This window comes from Pipistrellus hanaki, assembly GCF_964339955.1.
Source record: "Pipistrellus hanaki genome assembly, chromosome: 9".
NCBI lineage: Eukaryota > Metazoa > Chordata > Mammalia > Chiroptera > Vespertilionidae > Pipistrellus > Pipistrellus hanaki.
Genome location: NC_140511.1, coordinates 28591937 through 28610579, shown reverse-complemented (window position 1 = coordinate 28610579; position 18643 = coordinate 28591937).

The window sequence follows — 18643 nt, the reverse complement described above, 5'->3', positions numbered from 1 at the left end:
ATAAAACAAATATTACCAAAGGCAAAGAGAAGAGAGCATGAGAATAGGACTAAAATGCTTTGGGATTATTTGTTTGAATATTTATAGAGTTTCAGGGTACACAAAGAATACAGGGCTAGGTATACATTTAGATGTCTCAGAGATGGTCACAAAACTGTAACTAAAGAAAAAACAGTTAGAAAACCATGATGACTGCTATGCCTAGAAATAGGAGCCCACACATTTAAGCTGAGTGGGAAAGCCCTGACATGGAGGTAGAACTCTACCGCTAGTTGATGGCCTTGAGTAACTCATGTAATCTCTGGTTCTCAGTTTTATTATCTATCAAATGGAGCTAATAATGCCTTCAATATCAAGTTTGTAGTGAGAGTTTCATGAAACTTATTAATGCCATCAGCCAAGTGTCAAAAAAGCACTGCCTATATTGAAAATGCAATGCCAAACAATGGGTGGAAATGAAGTGATAAATGCACAGACATCCCAATACATCAGTCATGAATTCAACTAATATTTTTTTGAGAATCTATTAGATTCTTTCCAAAAATCGGGACATTTTTAAAACGCTGCGGGACGCGGGACAAATTGTTAAAAATCAGGACTGTCCCCTTATCTTATTCTTAAGAGAGAATTTAAGTCAAAGGGGACAAAGTTAGAATAAAACATAGGTTTAAGTCTTCATGACCTTGGATTGTCAATGGTTTCTTAGATATAACACCTAAAGCACAAGCATAAGATATCTATAATAATAAAAGGGTAATATGCTAAGAGGCAAAGCTGGGGCTGGAGGAAAGCTGGTGCAGCTGGGGAAGGAAGGCTATATATATATGTGTGTGTGTGTGTGTGTGTGTGTGTGTGTGTGTGTATATATATATATATATATATATATATATATATAACAAAATAAATGTGGACTGCATTAAAAAACACACACACACGTTTGGTTCTCAAAATAACTCACCATAAAAATGAAAAGACAACACAAAGTATAAAGAAAATATTTGCAAATCATATATCTGATAAGACCTAATATTTAAGTATATAATAAATTAGTACAACTCAAGAATAAAATGACATTTAATCCAATTAAAAATGAGCAAATGATTTGAAAAGACATTTCTCTATAGCAGATATAAAAATGGCCAATGACACATGATAAAATTCTCAATGTTATTAGTCATTACACAAATGCAGGTCAAAACCTCAATGAGATAACACTTCATTCCCACTAAGATGACTATGATAAAAGAGATGGATAATAAAAATTGTTGGCAAGGATGTAGAGAAGTTATAACCTTTATACATTGACGGTGGGAATTTATAGTGGCATAGCCATTTTGGAAAACTGTTTAGTAATTCCTCAAAAAGTTAAACAGAGTTACTATAAGACCCAGCAATTCCATTCCTGGGTATACACCCAATTGAATGGAAAATATATATTCAAATATAAACATATACTTGAATGTTCTTAATATCATTATTTATAATAGCCAAAAAGTGAGGAAGAAGTAAATGTCCTCTAATTGTTGAATAGATAAACAAAATGTAGATTATATAGCCATTAAAGGGAATAAAATACTGATACATGTTGCAATGAGTGAATTTTGAAATATTATTCAAAGTGACAGAAGACTATCACAAATGGTCACATAGTTCAAATTATATGAAATATCCAAAAGAGTCAAATTCATAGACACAGAATGTAGATTTGTGGTTGCCAGGGGCAGATGCAAAATGACTATTAATAGATATGAGTTCCTTTTTGGATTGGTAAAAATGTTCTGGAATTATATATTATATATTAGTGGTAGTTGCATAACATTGTAAAAATGTTAAAAGCCACCAAAGTGTACACTTTAAAAAGATAAATTATAATTCATGCCTAAAGTCCCCATCCATCACCCTGCCCAAATGATCTTTGTGCCCAGCCTATGTTGCATACTTCCCTAAAGAGGAAACTCAGTATTGACCCAAACAATTTATTCCATCTTTGAATGGCACTGGCTATTTTGAAATGTCTTCCTTGCATTAAGATTGCATGATTCTTAAAGGAAGAAGCTCTCTATTGGTCAGGTTGCCTGCAAGCAGAGCCTGAGATGGGGATTTAGGTAGATGTGATTTATTGACAGAATACCTGAAGAATGAACCTGTAAGAGAGGAAAGAGAATGGAATAGGGATGTAGAAATATCCCAGCAGGGATGTGGTCACAGTCAAGTATAATCTTGGCCCTGTATGCAGGGTGAGGCTCTTTAGATCATAAACCACAGCACAGAGTTGCCACCTTGAAGCATCACTCTGACAGTGGTGAGGAGGGAGGAGTAGCCATGGACAAGACAGCCAAGGAAGGGGACTGGGCAAATGCAAGCCATTAGCAGCTAACACATCAGCCTGAGTTAAGGTGTGCAGATCTGTTAAAGGGGCTCTATGTGGGCACCACAGGATCTACTTCTCTCCCAGATTACCTAGCAAAGGGGTCAAACACAGTAGTTGAGGGCAGGAGGCACAGAGGTAAGCCAGTTTAAAACCTAAAGAAATTCTTAACTCTCTGTTGCCTACCACTTACTAGCTGTGTGACCTAAGCCCAGTCCCTTTTCACCTTTAAGCCTGGTTCTTTAGCTGTAAAATGGGCATAGGGGTGTAATAATAATCAAGAGAAATGATAAGCAACATGCATTTAGCACTATACTAAGCACGTAATTAGTGCTCAAGCAGATATTACCATAGAAAGTATACATTAATTATTTGTTGGTATAAAAATTTTGCCCATTCCCTTCCAGTTAAAATTATTTAACTCCCATTAATTTCAAGACTTACAATTTCTAGCCCCTATGCTATAATGCCTTAGCATTTTCTCATCATAGTTAGAATTCACAAAGAGAAAAGTTTTGCCCCCAAATCCTCCTGCTATTCACAGAAGCCATCACCTCCAGAGGAACAGTCACTCTCTGTTTTGCCTTGTTGTCCTATCTGAACTACATTTTCATTTACTGTCATAAACCCACCAGGGTCTGACTTTTTTCCTTTATGGTGGTGCATACCAAAGTCTGACTAGGAATCCATGTCCTGCTGTAATCTTTCAAAGGAATTCCAGCTTCTAGGATTATCCCCGTTAAAGGCGGTTTTAGGAGAATCTGGTATTTTGCCAGGAAAAAGCCTGTGGTCCAGCTGCCAAAACACATGACAGCAAGCATCTGACAGAAGTCCAGTGATGGATCTGCTGGCTGACAGACTGGCAGCTCCGTCAGTGACGGCGGGACTGGACAGACTGGAACTTGACCCTGGGCTGGGTAGAACGAACTGTTGATATATCATGATTAGTAAAGAACACACTAAAGAAAGCCTTCTCATTCACTAGACTCTTACCAAAGAGGAGGTAGCTGAGTGTGCACAGTATTGGGGGTACATATGTACCATCCTCAAAAGCTGCACTCAGTAACTCTACAGAGATGATGTGTAGCAGGACGGTCTTTTACTCAAAACGGTCTTTTACCCCCACTCCAAGACTCTTTAGATGTTGAATTGACTTGACATTTGACTCTCCTCTCATCTCCAGCATCTCTCCACTACATCCATATGTCAAGGAGTATATTCTTCATCCTTGCTCTCCCTATGGAGGCCAGTCATGTTCTTTTGTTCATGCATTCATTCATTCATGTATCCGTTCAGTGAATATTCAGTGAGCACTAGGTATATATACCAGGTAGAAGATGAACATAGGATAAAAGAGACCAAAGATAGGTGACTGAGTTTAATTCCTGCACACCATAAACTCTGCCCCAACCCTGTAACATGAAGACTTAAATGAAAAATTCCGTCAAAGCACATGTCAATTGTTTCCATGTCTAGGCCACTATGAATAATGCTGCAATGTACAAGGCTGGGGGTGGGGGGAGATATATCTTTACAAATAAAGGTTTTCAAACTTCTTTAGATAGATACCCAGAAAAGGGAGGGTGCTGGGTCATATGGTAACTCTATTCTTAATTTTATGCTTTCCATAGTAGCTGTACCTGTTCACATTCCCACCAGCAGGGTATGAAGTGTCTGTTCTTCCATAGATAACTGGATAAAGGAAGTGTGGCACATTGTGTATACAATGGAATACTACTCAGCCACAAGAAAAGATGAAATACTGCTATTTGTGACAACAAGTGGATCTTGGAATATCATGCTAAGCAAAATAAGTTAGAGAGTCATATGATTTTACTTATATGTAGGATATAAAACTGAAAGCAACAAAGGAACAAAACCTCATAGACACAGCCAACAGTATGGTGGTTACCAGAAGGAAAAGGAAGAAGAAGGAGGTAGTAAAGGGTCAAGAGAGTCAAATATATGGTGACTGCAGGAGAGCTGACTTTGGGTGGCGAACACACAGTGCAATATACAGATGATGTGTTATAGAACTGTATATTTAAAACCTATATAATTGTATTAGCCAATGTAATCCCAATAAATTTAATAATTTTTTAAAAATTAAAAATAAAGAAGAAATTCTGGAAAAAAAGCTCCCACTTCAAATACTAATTCAATAATGGTAGAAAATAAACACTTGTATAACTAGACATTTAGGGCCATCCTGACCCTTCTCAAATTATGCCAGGAAAGCAGCTTGCTATTGCACAGCATAGAAAGCAGCTTGAAATCCCAGGGCATTGAAAGAACCTTTAGTACCTCTCATCTACAACCAATTTACCCCAGGGAGCCAGTGTTCTGGGAGTCCATCCCCACTCTGTGAAACGGGGATGCTGTCACATCAAGGCTGGCAGACACCTGGGCAGCGGGAAACACTGCTATTTGCATACCTAATGGCTTTGTTTCACACTGTTAATTTTTCTTGTACATTTGCAATACCCAGGCAATAATAATGAGATGGGATGCGACAACTAAAACTCTCCAGTTTAGCAAGATTCATTTTGCAAAAGCATCTGAATCACTGCCTAGCAGAGTAGAACAACATCTGGCAAACAAGAAGTGATGTATTATAATGTTTTAGCACCATATGGCAATGTCTTCAAAGTCACCTGCAGGTTGAAGTGAAAAGCCATTTTGTAACTACCTCAGAAAGTGGGGAAGGGGGAGGAATCAAGGGGGTACATAGGAAAAAATAATGTATGTGCACCAAAAGAACGTGCTACTACATATTAAAATAAATATTGAAATAGCAACACATTTTTAAGAAGTGAAAATAGCCAGTTGTTCAAAGATTTTAATTGCCATAAAGTGTAATAAACCAAAGACTCCTGTATTGAACCACAGTAGTATTACCCAAACTCTATGAAAAGTAATCAACGATTATTGTGGTCAACCTTAATTAGGATTCTTGCCCTTTGATATGAGAAATGAAACGGAGGAGCCAGTGTCAAATAGAATCTTAAAAGTTAGATTAGTATTTTTAAAAATTTTGTTAGGGAAATAGAGCATTTTTAACATTTTCTTCCTTTTGATAAAGAACTGTCATGACCTCCTCTGGGAGGGACAACACAGTAGCAAGTATCTGGGATCCACCTGCTCCAGCCTCTGCCCAGCACATTCCTCTGCATCTTACTGTCTTCCTATGCATTGTTCTATTTCTCTTCGTCCCGGTGTGACCAATGTTTCCCTACATCATACCAATTTGGGGATGTGCAGAGGAAAAGGGGGCACAAAACTATAAATAATACCTCAATGCCCCCTGCCCAAAATTCCTCAAATTCCTCCCTCAAGTTCCCAAAAATCCTCAGAAAAGTGGCTTGCATATGTTTTCAAGGTCTCTGCTAAGCAATCCACTGCCACCCGCCCCTTCTCTCCCCTTCTCCTCTGGATCCCTGAAGTCCACGAAAAAGGAGCTATATCATCATGTCACTAGAGGCGCAGTGCACAAAATTTGTGCACAGGTAGGGTCCCTAGGCCTATCTGGCAATCAGGGCTGATTGGGGCCTCTGGCTGCTGGCCAGGGCCTTTCTTTGAGCTGCTGGATGCTGGCTGCTGGCTGGGGCCTTCCTTTGTTCTGTCCCGCCCCCTGGTGGTCAGTGCACATCATAGCAAGCTGTAGAACTCCTGGTCAAATTCCTGCGGGGACATTTTGCATATGAGCCTTTTAGATAGGTATTATAGATAGATAGGTAGATAGATGATGAGAGAGAGAGAGAGGGAGAGAGAGAGAGAGAGAGAGAGAGAGAGAGAGAGAGAGAGAGAGAGAGAGAGAGAGAGAGAGAAGATAGATATCCCTGTTCCAACGTGGCACAGGTGATGAGTGGCTCTGACTATTGGGCTCCATGCTCAAAGGGCCACAATAACCTCCATCTCCAAATGTCCCATCTGTCTGTCCCTAGACCACAATGTTGTGCTCCCCACATATCATGAATTCATTCTTCTAATTTTTTAAACATATTTTATTGATTTTTTACAGAGAGAGAAGGGAGAGGGATAGAAAGCTAGAAACATCAATGAGAGAGACATATCAACCAGCTGCCTCCTGCACACCCCCCCACCAGAGATGTGCCTGCAACCAATGTACATGCCCTTGACCGGAATCGAACCTGGGACCCTTCAGTCCACAGATCGCCACTCTATCCACTGAGCCAAACCGGTTTTGGCCACTCTTCTAATTTTTATACATTGTACTCTTGTTTCATTTCTCCCAGGTCTCAGGCATGAGGCTGTAGTGTTGTAATATGTACCAGAAAACACATCTAACCAATAGCTCTGCACCCTGATCCTGGTCCACTGCTTTTAAGCCAGTTGTTCAAAGATTTTAATTGCCATAAAGTGTAACAAACCAAAGACTCGTGTATTGAACCACAGTAGTATTACCCAAACTCTATGAATACAAATAATGATAATAATAAAATAATTAATAAAAATGATAAAATAATAATAATACAGTTGCAATTTTTTGATCTTGTGTATTTTGCTAGGAAATCTATAAAGCACTTTACATATATCATGTCAATTATTGTCTCAATCACTTAGAGAAGGTGCATAGCTTATGAGGGCTAAAAAATCAAGATTTAATTCCAGGATTCCAGGTCTGACCTTGAAGTTTGTTTTCTTATCTATTATACACACTGACTTTTATTTCTCAGAGCTTTCTTTTCTACATAAATGTTTACATATTAATGGAAATATATTCTAGAATTCTAAATGTGGCAAGAAATGCATGACTGCCCTAGCTAGTTTAGCTTAGTGGATAGAGCTTCAACCTGTCAACTGAAGGGTTCCAGGTTCTATTACGGTCAAGGGCAGATGCCCAGGTTGTGGGCTTAATCCCCAGTAGAAGGTATATAGGAGTTAGCCAATCGATGATTCTCATTATTAATGTTTCTATCTCTCTCTCCCTCTCCCTTCCTCTCTAAAATCAATAAAAATATATTTAAAAAAATAAAGAAATGCATGAGTGAATTCTAGGTGAGCCGCATGGCTTAGTTTTTCAAGTTAGGACCCTCACTGCCATGGAATAATGGTTTTTATGTATGTGTTTCTTCATACTTTACACAGCCTTACATCAATGGATCCTCATACAAATTCTCAGTTCTGAGAGGAACAAAATAATTATCCCAAATATGCTGAGGGGTGAACCAAACTTCTGAAGCAGAACCTGAGCCCAGGTCTTCTGGGTCCTAGAACTTCACTCTTTTCAAGGTCTTCATTTTATCCCCATGCCTGTTGGTCAGCAAGTTCATCCAGCGTAGGTCCCAAACCTCAGTTCTCAGGATTTATTCCTGCCGGTTCCCTACACATACCCTCTGTTACAGCTAAAGTAAATGCCACCTTTCCTTGTCTCCATACCTTCCTACCTCTGAGCCGATGCTCCTGCTATTCCTTCTTCCCAGAATTCTCCCTGCTCCACTGCAGATCCAAACCTCACTGGTCATGAATGAAGTCTCTCCCTGAACCTGTACTATGTAAGGTTCCTACTTCTATATACATTGTGTGTACCCCTCAGATGATGATCCCAATGTTCTGGTTATTGTGGTGGCTTGAATACTTCTCTTATCCTACCCTGTGCTTTAGATTGTAAGTTCCTTGAGAGAAGGACTTGACCTTACATCCCATACCTCTTGTACCTCAAGCCAGGGTTCCATTCCTAGAGTGGGCACTTAATGGGCATTTGTTGAATTAAAATAACTTTAATTTGATTAACAAATTATATTTATGATCAATGACTACACATTCAATTTCCACTTGGGAGTCTCCATATTTTCCCTAGAACAATGGCACTTTGAAGTCATTCTGAGCTTTTAATTTAATTTTCCCTTAATGGAGTTTGCCTCCCAGGTGGTTCAATATAGTATCTAGAAGTCCATTTCCTTATGGACTTATAGCCTTAAAACCTTTTTTTCCTACCTTAACAATCTCCTGGAATATTTATTGGAGCTGTCTCCTATCTAATGTATTTTATATTGTTTTCTTATCAAAATGGAATATCCTATTACATTTCAAACACAATATCTTAATTTTCTTCGAACACCAAGTGATTTATGGTGTATAATGTGTATTTGGGAAAAATTAAAGTTTTGCTAGATCAAATATATTGGGCATGACTATTTCATAAGCTTTGTATGTCAGGTTTTTTTTTTCCTGCCTAGTTTCCGTTTTCTATGCTGTGTCCAGCAACAGCAGACTGTGGTTCACAGCTAGGATGGCTGTGTGAGCCAAATGGCAAACACCTGCTTCTGCACAGACACTTACCTAAGCCTTACATGGATCCATTGCTTACTCTGTTGAGAGCTCTAGGTTTGCCATAGGAAGAGTTTAGAGAAAGACTGCATCGGGGAAAAGTACAGCCTTTCAAAACCACATTGGCAGAGCCATGTCTCAATGTGTTTTGCTTTTCTTTACAAGCTAATGCATACACAAGGTAATTACTAGCACTGGAGGTGTGGGAGTACATGTGCTCCCCTCCCACCTAGCTCCCAGCCCTATACCCTAAGAACAACCACTGTCAACATTCTCGGCACAATCTAAGCCAGAGGCTTAAAGAGAAAGCAGGGAAATTGCATCAGACCCAAGGACAGTCCATCCATAGCTATGCACTAAGCACCTGCCAGGCTGCAGGCACTGTTCTGAGTGCTGCCCACAGTCGCTTTCTGCTTCACAAGGTTTATATCTATGAGCAGTACATTATGTAGGGACTTAGCACACAGTGTTATTGGGGCTACAATTACAGAAGTGCCAGGTGCTAAGGGAATGGTAAACACACACGCATACACACACACACACACACACACACACACACACACACACACTCAATGGAACAGCTCCAGCAGGGAGAATTTTGACAGGCACAGAGAATAACCTGTGTAAAATCAGGAGGTCTGAGAAAATGCATGTGAAGTTTGTCCATCTGAAAGAAGATGAACAACAACAACAAAAAAGAGCCTAGAAAGAAAAAAGAAACCCAGTGGCCACTGACCACCTATCCAATGGTCTCGCTATCATAATGCAGAAAGAATGCTGCCTGCCAGTGAAATAATAACACCTAGCTTCAAATACTTGCTAATGACCTGAGCACCTCAGTTGCCTCATGTGTTATGAAGAGAAACCAAAGCCACACAGTGATTGAGAGAATTAAATCAATTATATAATTCATGTACAGGTACCTAGCATAGTGCCAGACAGAGACAAACAGGGCAACCCAACAGATGTTAAAGACACAGAAAGGAATTATCCTAGGACATGACATTTCTTCTGGTACAGGTTCATCTGGCAAAGGCTCAAATACAAGGTTTTGAGCTGACAGGATACTAAACCAGAGGGAGATTGCATCCTACATACATGGGAAGTCCTAGACACATTTATCTCCTACCTCCATCTCGGTTCCACCTTGAAGACTGGGCCACTTTCCAACGTGTATTTTAAGACAACACATTACCTGGCTCCTAAAGCCTGAAATTACTTATGATATTACTAATTGAACAAATGCATACACTAATACACTTATGGGGTGGGGGGAAAAACTCTCTATTGCTTGGGAAACCAATTAACATCTTAGTTATTTATATGACTCTCCTACTTTTCAGGCTAAAATTATAAAAATGGCAAAGGAGTTACTTTTTAAAAGATTGCTTGCAGTCTTGCTTGCTTTTGTGGCCATGGATAAACAGATGTCCTGGCAAAAAGATTATTTTAAATTGCATTATCCTCAGAGGGACAAACCTCAAGTTCTTTCAACAGTGATGCTTGGTTTGGCATCTTCACTGAGAATGTCTGTGCAGCAATGGTTTGTGCGGAAGACTGAAGAATCACGTAGTTGTGTATTTTAACCCCTATTACTATTACTATTCAATTTGCATTTTGGTGCTTTTGAAATGAATGTAAAAATGAATATAAAGTAAAAATTAGAGGATAAGAGACACAACTTTGTGATTTCTGACATCCAGCACAGTGTCTCAATAGTAAGGGCAAAATAACTATGACAATTCAGACATTTGTCCACTTTGGGCCTGGAGCTAGAGCCCATGAAAGGCCAGGAGCCATATTTTGAAAGAGTTGAAGAGTTCAGGCTTGACAATGGAGAATATGCACCTATGGTCCAGTGCATGGGCTTCCACTGGTAGAACCCTATAGAGCTCCTTTAAAGAATTTTATAGACATTGAAGGAAAATGTAGACCTCTCTCTAATGTAGTGTATGACCTCTAGCATGCTAAAAGTTACTTAGTAACCAATATTGATCATGATAAAGATGACTATCCATTCATTATTCAATCAATTTGTAAGCATTTCTTCAGCTCCTACTAAAAATTAAGTAAAATACTAGACAGTGGAGATTCAAAGATATATAAAACATGGTTCCTGAATTCAAGGAACTCATAGTGTAGTATACCAAGTACCACAAAAATAATAATAATTACAGAATATATATATATATATATATATATATATATATTTACATAGAAGAGAAGATGTTTAAAAATTGATCTACTATCAGACAAAAAATAAAAGGAGGAAGTAAAACTCTAATTATTTGCAGATCACATAGTATTGTACATAGAAAGCCCTGAAGACTTCACCAAAAATCTACTAAATTTAATAAATAAATATGAAAATGTAGCAGGATATAAAATTAATACCCCAAAATTGATGTCTTTTTTATACACTAATAATGAATTTTCAGAAAGAGAAATTAAACTAGCAATCCCATTTACCATTGCAACAAAAAAATTAAAATACTTAGGAATAAACTTAACAAAGGAGGCAAAAGACCTGTCATCAGAAACTACAGGACATTGAAAAAAGAGACAGAAGAAGATATAAACAAGTGGAAGACTGTACCATATACATGGATTGTTAGAATCAACATAATTAAACTGTCCATACTACCTAAGGCAATAATCTACAGATTCAATGCAATCCCTATTAAAACAACAACAGCATATTTCACAGATCTAGAACAAATACTCCAAAAATTTATATGAAGCCAAAGAAGACCCAACATAACTGCAGCAAACTTGAGGAAGAAGAACAAAGTTGGAGTAATCACAATACCATATTTAAAACTACTATACTACAAAGCCACCGTAATCAAAACAGCCTGTTACTGGCACAAGACCAGTCATATTTAGATCCGTGGAACAGAACAGAGACCCAAGAAATTTATCAAAGCTTTTACATACAATTAATATTTGACAAAGGAGGCAAGAGCATCAATGGAGTCAATACAGTTTCTTTAATAAATAATGCTGAAAAATTGGACAGATAAATGCAAAAAAAAAAAAAAAAATGAAACTAACCCATCAAATTACACCATAAATGAGAATAACCTCAAAATGAATAAAGGACTTAAACATAAGACAGGAAACCATAAAAATCTAAGAAGAATCCGTAGGCAGCAAAATCTCAGACATCTCTCATAACAATATGTTTATGGAAATATCTCCTAGGGCAAAGGAAACTGAGGAGAAAATAAACAAATGGGACTACATCAAAATAAAATGTTTATGTATAGCAAAAGAAACCATCAACAAAACAAGAAAGTCCACTGCATGGGAGTACATATTTGCCAATATTATCATTGATAAGGATTTAATCTCCAACATTTACAGGAAACTCATACAACTTCACAGAAGGAAGACAAACTATCCAACTAAAAAATGGCCAAAGACCTAAATAGACACTTCTCCAAAGTACACATACAGATGGACAAGAGACATATGGAAAAGTTCTCAAAATCACTGATCATCAGAGAGATGCAAGTTAAAACAACAATGAGGTATCACCTCAAACCTGTCAAAAATGCTATCATCAACAAATCAACATATGACAAGTGCTGGTGAGGATGTGGAGAAAAGAGAACACTAATACACTGCTGGTGGGAATGCAGACTGGTGCAGGCACTATGGGAAACAGTATGGAGTTTCCTCAAAAACTTAAATATGGGCCTGCCATTTGACCCAGTGATCCGACTTTTAGGAATATATCCTAAGAAATGCAGAGCACCAATCAGAAAGAATGCATACACCCCTATGTTCATAGCAGCACAATTTACAATAGCTAAGATCTGGAAACAGCCGAAGTGCCCATCAGTAGATGAGTGGATGAAAAAGTTGTGGTACATTTATAGCATGGAATACTATGCTTCAGTAAAAAACGATCTCTTACCCTCTGAGACAGCATGCAGGGTCCAAGAGAGTATCATCATAAGTGAAATGAGTCAGTCAGAGAAAGACAAAAAAAAAAAAAAATTGCACTCATGTGTGGAATCTAAGTAATAAAACTGATGAACCAAGTGGATCCAGAGACACAGAAAAATCGAACAGAATATAGAATGTCAGAGGAAAGGTGTGGGAGGGTGGGTGGGTGGGAGGTAATCAACCAAGGACCTTGTATGCATATATGCATGGCCCATGGACACAGACAATGGGGCATTGAGGGCCTGTCCCAGGGGATAGGGGCAAGCTGAAAAGGGTCAATGTGTGGAAAAGGGAGACATATGTAATAATTTCAACAATAAAGAATTATTTTTAAAATTTTAAAAATTGATCTGCTGTCAGTGTCAAATACTTTCGATGCACTGCTGGTAGCATTATAAAAGTTAATAAGTAATTGCAACTGCAACTCCTAAAATAAATATGTAGTTACTGTAATTTTGACCCATTTAATTTTAAAAATCAAGGCTGGCCCTAACTAGTTTGGCCCATGGATAGAGCATGAGCCTGTGGACTGAAGGGTCCCAGGTTCGATCCCGGCAAGGGCATGTACCTTGGTTGTGGCCACATCCCCGGTAGGAGGTGTGCTGGAGGCAGCTGATAGATGTTTCTCTCTCATTGATGTTTCTAACTTTCTATCCCTCTCTCCCTTCCTTTATGTAAAAAAAAGAAATAAAATATATTTTTAAAAAATAAAAAATCAAGGCTGTTTGCCATCTAAGTTGACCAATAGCAAGGGAACAGTTGATTTAGGTGTATTAGTGATTGTTGCAAGTTCAATAACAGTCAACCTTAATTGATCAAGGCAAAACTGTATTTATCCTTTAGGAGACAGTGTTTGGTGTTTAGGATCCAGTATTCAGCTCTACAAAATTGCTTCAACTGCAATTCTTTGATCTCTATAACCCAAGGCTGAGTGTATTCTATACATATGGCCTTTGCAAGGGAGGATGATGCTGATATTCAAAAGCTGAGATGAAAGAAGATGAAGAACACGTATGCTGAATAAAAAGTCAATGTCAGCATGACTACAAATGAATGTTATCATTTTTTTTACCCAGGCTACTCACATGTGATCTTTCTTTGGAATCAGAAAAATGTCTCAAATCCCCAGTAAAAATTTCATAATCTGGTGAAACACTAAATTATACTCTGCAAAGCAGTACATCTTCTTTCTCTTAGGTTAACACACACACACACACACACACAAAATCAAAAATCTTCTGACTTATTTTTATTTAATTTTATTAGCATAGTTTAAATTCCAAAAATGCCTTTAAGAGTCTCTGAAAGCTCTTTCTCCCACTTTGAATCAGACTAATTTTTTCCCATGGTGAGAGAAAATTCCTATTTCAAATAGATTTGAAGGTCAAGAGCTGACCCTCCTTCTAGAGCACAGGCCTGATTATAGGGGTGTATGCATGATATGCATTAACCACCATATTCATGAAGTAATCTAGAGACTTGAAGTTGCAACAAATTATTTTATTAGCCCTTTGTTACATCTTTCCTTTGCACTAAATTTCCTAAGGTGAGGCTTGAAGTTTACTAAGTGTTCATTTATTATGTATCTACTAAAGGCCTGGTGCAGGAAATTTGTGTATGGGGGTGCGGGTGTCGCTTAGCCCAGCCTGCACCCTCTCCAATCTGGGACATCCCTCTCACAATCCAGGACTGCTAATTCCCAACTGCTCACCTGCCTGCCTTCCTGATTACCCCTAACAACTTCTGCTTGCCAGCCTGATCACCTTCTAACCACTCCCCTACCAGCCTGATTGATGCCTAACTGTTCCCTTGCCAGCCTGTTTGTCCCTAACTGCCCTCCCCTATAGGCTTGGTCACCCCTAACTGCCCTCCCCTGCAGGATTGATTGTCCCCAACTGCCCTCCCTTGAAAGCCTGGGCCTTCCCAATTCCCCTCCCCTGCTGGCCATCTTCTGGTGGCCATCTTGTGTCCACATGGGGGCAGGATCTTTGACCACAGGGGGTAGCCATCTTGTGTGTTGGAGTGATGGTCAATCTGCATATTACTCTTTTATTAGATAGGATAGAGGTCTGCGGGTTGGGGCCGGCTGGTTTGCCATGAAGGGTGTCCCGGATCAGGGTGGGGGTTCCCTTGGGGCATGGGGTGGCCTGGGAAAGGGGCCTGTAGTGTTTTGCAGGCTGGCCACACCCCTTGGTGATCCAAATGGAGGTCCTGGTATCTGGGATTTATGTATCTTCTACAATTGAAACTTTATAGCCTTAAACAGAGGCCTGGGCTGGCCAGGGTGTGTGGAAAGCTTGGCTTCCCCTATTGTTGGGGGAATCCCTAGCCTCCTACTCTTTCCAGCTCTGTCGCTGCCACCATTTCTATTTTGATTTATGTATCTTCTATCATTTAAATTTTTTCGCCTTGAGTGGAGGCCTAGGCCGGCAAGTGCAGGCAGAAAGTTTAGCTTCCTCCATTGCCGGGAAAAATGAAGTCTTCCTCCTGCTCTCTGTGGCCATAGCCATCTTATTTGTGTTTGTTTGCATTTATTTGCATATTTGCTCCTGATTGGCTGGTGGGCGTGGCCGGTGGGCGTGGCTTGTGTGTGTAGTGGAGTGATGGTTAATTTGCATACTGCTGTTTTATTAGATAGGATAGATATATAATGATATGAAGACAAAACAAAGGAACTGGGGCACAAAATATCATTTTCATAAAGAAACTACAATGTAATTGGAAAAGTGAAATATATACATATGATATATGAAAGAGTAAAAAATATTAATGGCATATATTTATAGCCTTTTAATAGGAAAGCATCTTGAGATTGTACATAGGCCTCATTTTAAAAATTAGAAAATTTAAATCAAGGGGGCAAAATGAGGGCCACATATTTAGTTCATAGAAAAGCTAAAACTAGAACTGGGTCTTCTGGCTCCTTTCCAAAACTTTCCCCTATGTTTCACATACTTAAAGAATAGTGATGGTTTAGGAATGATCTATTTCAAAGCAACCTCTAAATGACCTTGCAGTGTTAAAAACCACACTAGCAAGAAATTTAAGAAGATCATTAATGATCAGCATAAAGTAACAAAATTATATAGGAAGACTGTCTTTGAGATTAACCTTAAGAAAACTATAAGGTATGTACTAGTAAAGGGAGGGAAAAGAGTATTCTGAATAAGAACAATTTAATTTCATTTAGCAAACATTTTTTAGTGCTCTTTTTAAAACATTTATTGACTTGAGAGATTTGTTGTTCTACTTACTTATGAATCATTGGTTGCTTCTTATATGTGCTCTAACCAAAGATCAAACCCACAACCTTGGTGTATCAGGATGATGATCTAATCAACTGAACCACCCAGCCAGGGCCCCGAGGGCTCTTAAATGCCAGGTGAAATGCTACAAATTGGAAATGCATAGTTAATTAAGATAAGATCTCTACCTTCAAATTATCTATCATGAGACCAAATTTTTATTGAGAAAAGATGGGATGGAAGATAATTCAGGTTACTCTGGAACCACAGAACAGGAATAGGTAAAGCAGTTACACACTGAGAAAAGATTTCCTAGAGGCAGTGACATTTAAACTAATATTGATGAACAAATAGTATTTACCTGGACTAAGATGGCAAGAAGGGAATTCGAAGAAAAAGAGGAGGAGGAGGAGGAGGAGGAGGAGGAGGAGGAGGAGGAGGAGGAGGAGGAGGGGGGAAGGGAATTCCAGCAGAAGGACAGCAAGCATGAAGACACAAAGGTATGAGAAAGCTACACTTTACTGGGGAACCCCAAAAACCTTGGTGCAACTAGAACCGAATGCACTGGGAGATGGGGGAGTGGGATTGGAGAGAGACTACAAATGTGGCAATTCATCAGGGAGGCAGAGAGGAGCTCCAGGAGCAAATGGCCATTTGTTTGCAAATCTTTACCTACAATTTTTCTATTTCCTCAGATTCTTAGAGGAGTTCAAGACCTAAACATAGTTAACACCCAGTGGAAAACAGGATTGGTGGGGCCAGATCATCCTGAGACTTCTGTGCTGAGTTTAAACAAATCTGAAAAGCAGGAGTGGTACTGAAGCATTTGAAGCAGGGAATTGGCATAATGAGATTTGTGTGTTTGAAACAGCAGTTTGGCAAAAGAGTGGAAGATATATTGTCAGGAAAGCAGACTGGAAATGGAATCTAATCAGTAAACTGTGACAATAATCCAAGTTATCAGTGATTTGGAGAGAAAGGAAAGCAGCAGCAATGATAATGCTGCCGAGATTCTCGAGATAGATTCTACAGGATTTGATGGCTAAGGAAGCATAGAGTGTGCAGGAAAGGACAAAGAAGGAGGGGAGAATACGCCTTGTCTAACTCCTACTGGGAGGAAAGTGTGCTATCACTGGGGAGTGAGAAGTGAGATTGTACATGCATACATACAATCTATATCATCCCATGGATGGAGTTAATGCCACAGGAGTGGATGGGGTCTTCCAAGGACTATTTTGAGTGAGAAGATGGCTGAGTGAGGTGCCCTTAGGAACCAGCTAGGGAGACAGGATGAGCCTGTGAAGGGAGCTGAAGAAAAAAGTTGGAAGGAAAACTAGAAACAAACTACAGAAAACATAAAGGTAGGTGTAAGCAACATGTGATGCAAGAATAGCTTAGTTGGAGCAGAGTCCAGGTAAGGCATTTATAATAATACAAGTGTAATATGCAAATCAACCAAATGGCCGGACAGCAGAATGACTGTCCAGAGGACCACGCTATGACACCCACTTGCATCAGGCCAGCCAAAGTGGGTGCGATGTGATTAGTCAGGGGGCCCCCTCCATTGCCTCATGATCACCCCGCAGAGGGAGGCCCAGGTCACTGGCCAGTAGGGCAATCAATCGGGAGGACCTAGGCCACTGACTGGGAAGCTACAGCAGGTGGGTGGGGCCTCCCTCTGCAGGGGTGATCCATCCTGGAGCCCAGGCCTGGTGGGCAGGGCCTATCTCTTTGGGGCGATACAACATGATGCTGGCCGGGGCTCCACAATAGATTGCCCCTACAAAGGGAGGTCCCCCCATCTTATGCAGGGCCGCTGCCAGGTAGTCTGGGTCTCCCTCTTTGGAGCAACTGATCGTGGGGCTCCAGGACTATGAGAAGGTGCAGGTTGGGCTGAGCCCCCTCTCTCTCCACCCCCTACCCTCTGCCAGTGCACTAATTTTGTGCACTGGGCCTCTAGTTTGTAATAGTGCCTAATAGAGTTTGATCAAGAGAATGACTTGGAAGCCTGGGTGAGCAGTTTGTGTTTGCTATAGAGAGCATTGTGGGGCTAGTGAGTCAGTGGACTTCATTTGCAGCAGGGATAATAATGTCTTTCTCTTGTGCTTTACACTATTTTCAAAGTTCTTTCACATTCATTAATGTTCTCATTTACTACTCATCTCTTTGAGGGAGATAGGGCAGGACTAATTATCCTATTTTACAGATAAGGAAACCAGCTCCCAGAAAAGGCTGAGTGATTAGACCTCACATAGCAATTAAAGGCAGAGCTAGGACTGGAATCCTGATTTCTGGTTCCTACATCAAAGACTCGCTCTAATTTGCAAGCTTGCCCAGCCTCAGGCCTTTTCAAGCTCAGCAGATCACATATGACTGTCTTGGGACCCAAGGAGAGGCATTTCCCCCCCTGAGAGTCCCCTGACTCTTCCGTGGAATTATGTGAAGCCATAACCCCCAGTTGGCATCTTGAGAGAAATCCAAGGGAACCACCACCCTCGCTCTGTGCTCCCTCCAGCTGCTCTCGAGCCCCTCCTCAGAAGGGCTGAGCTAGCTGCCACTGCTACTGCTTTTCACACCCTGCCTCAGGAATGGCACACAGCCACTAGACCAGACCTGTGGTGAGCAGGACTGTTGTAAAGATCATTTCAGGCCAACCCACCATTCTGCCCAGTTCAATTAACAAGGTGAGAACAGAGCTTGGTGCTGGGTTCTTTGACACAATCCTGCTGGTGCCAGTTATCACAGCTCTGCCCTTGAGGCCACAGTCTCAAGCCAACCCCTAGTC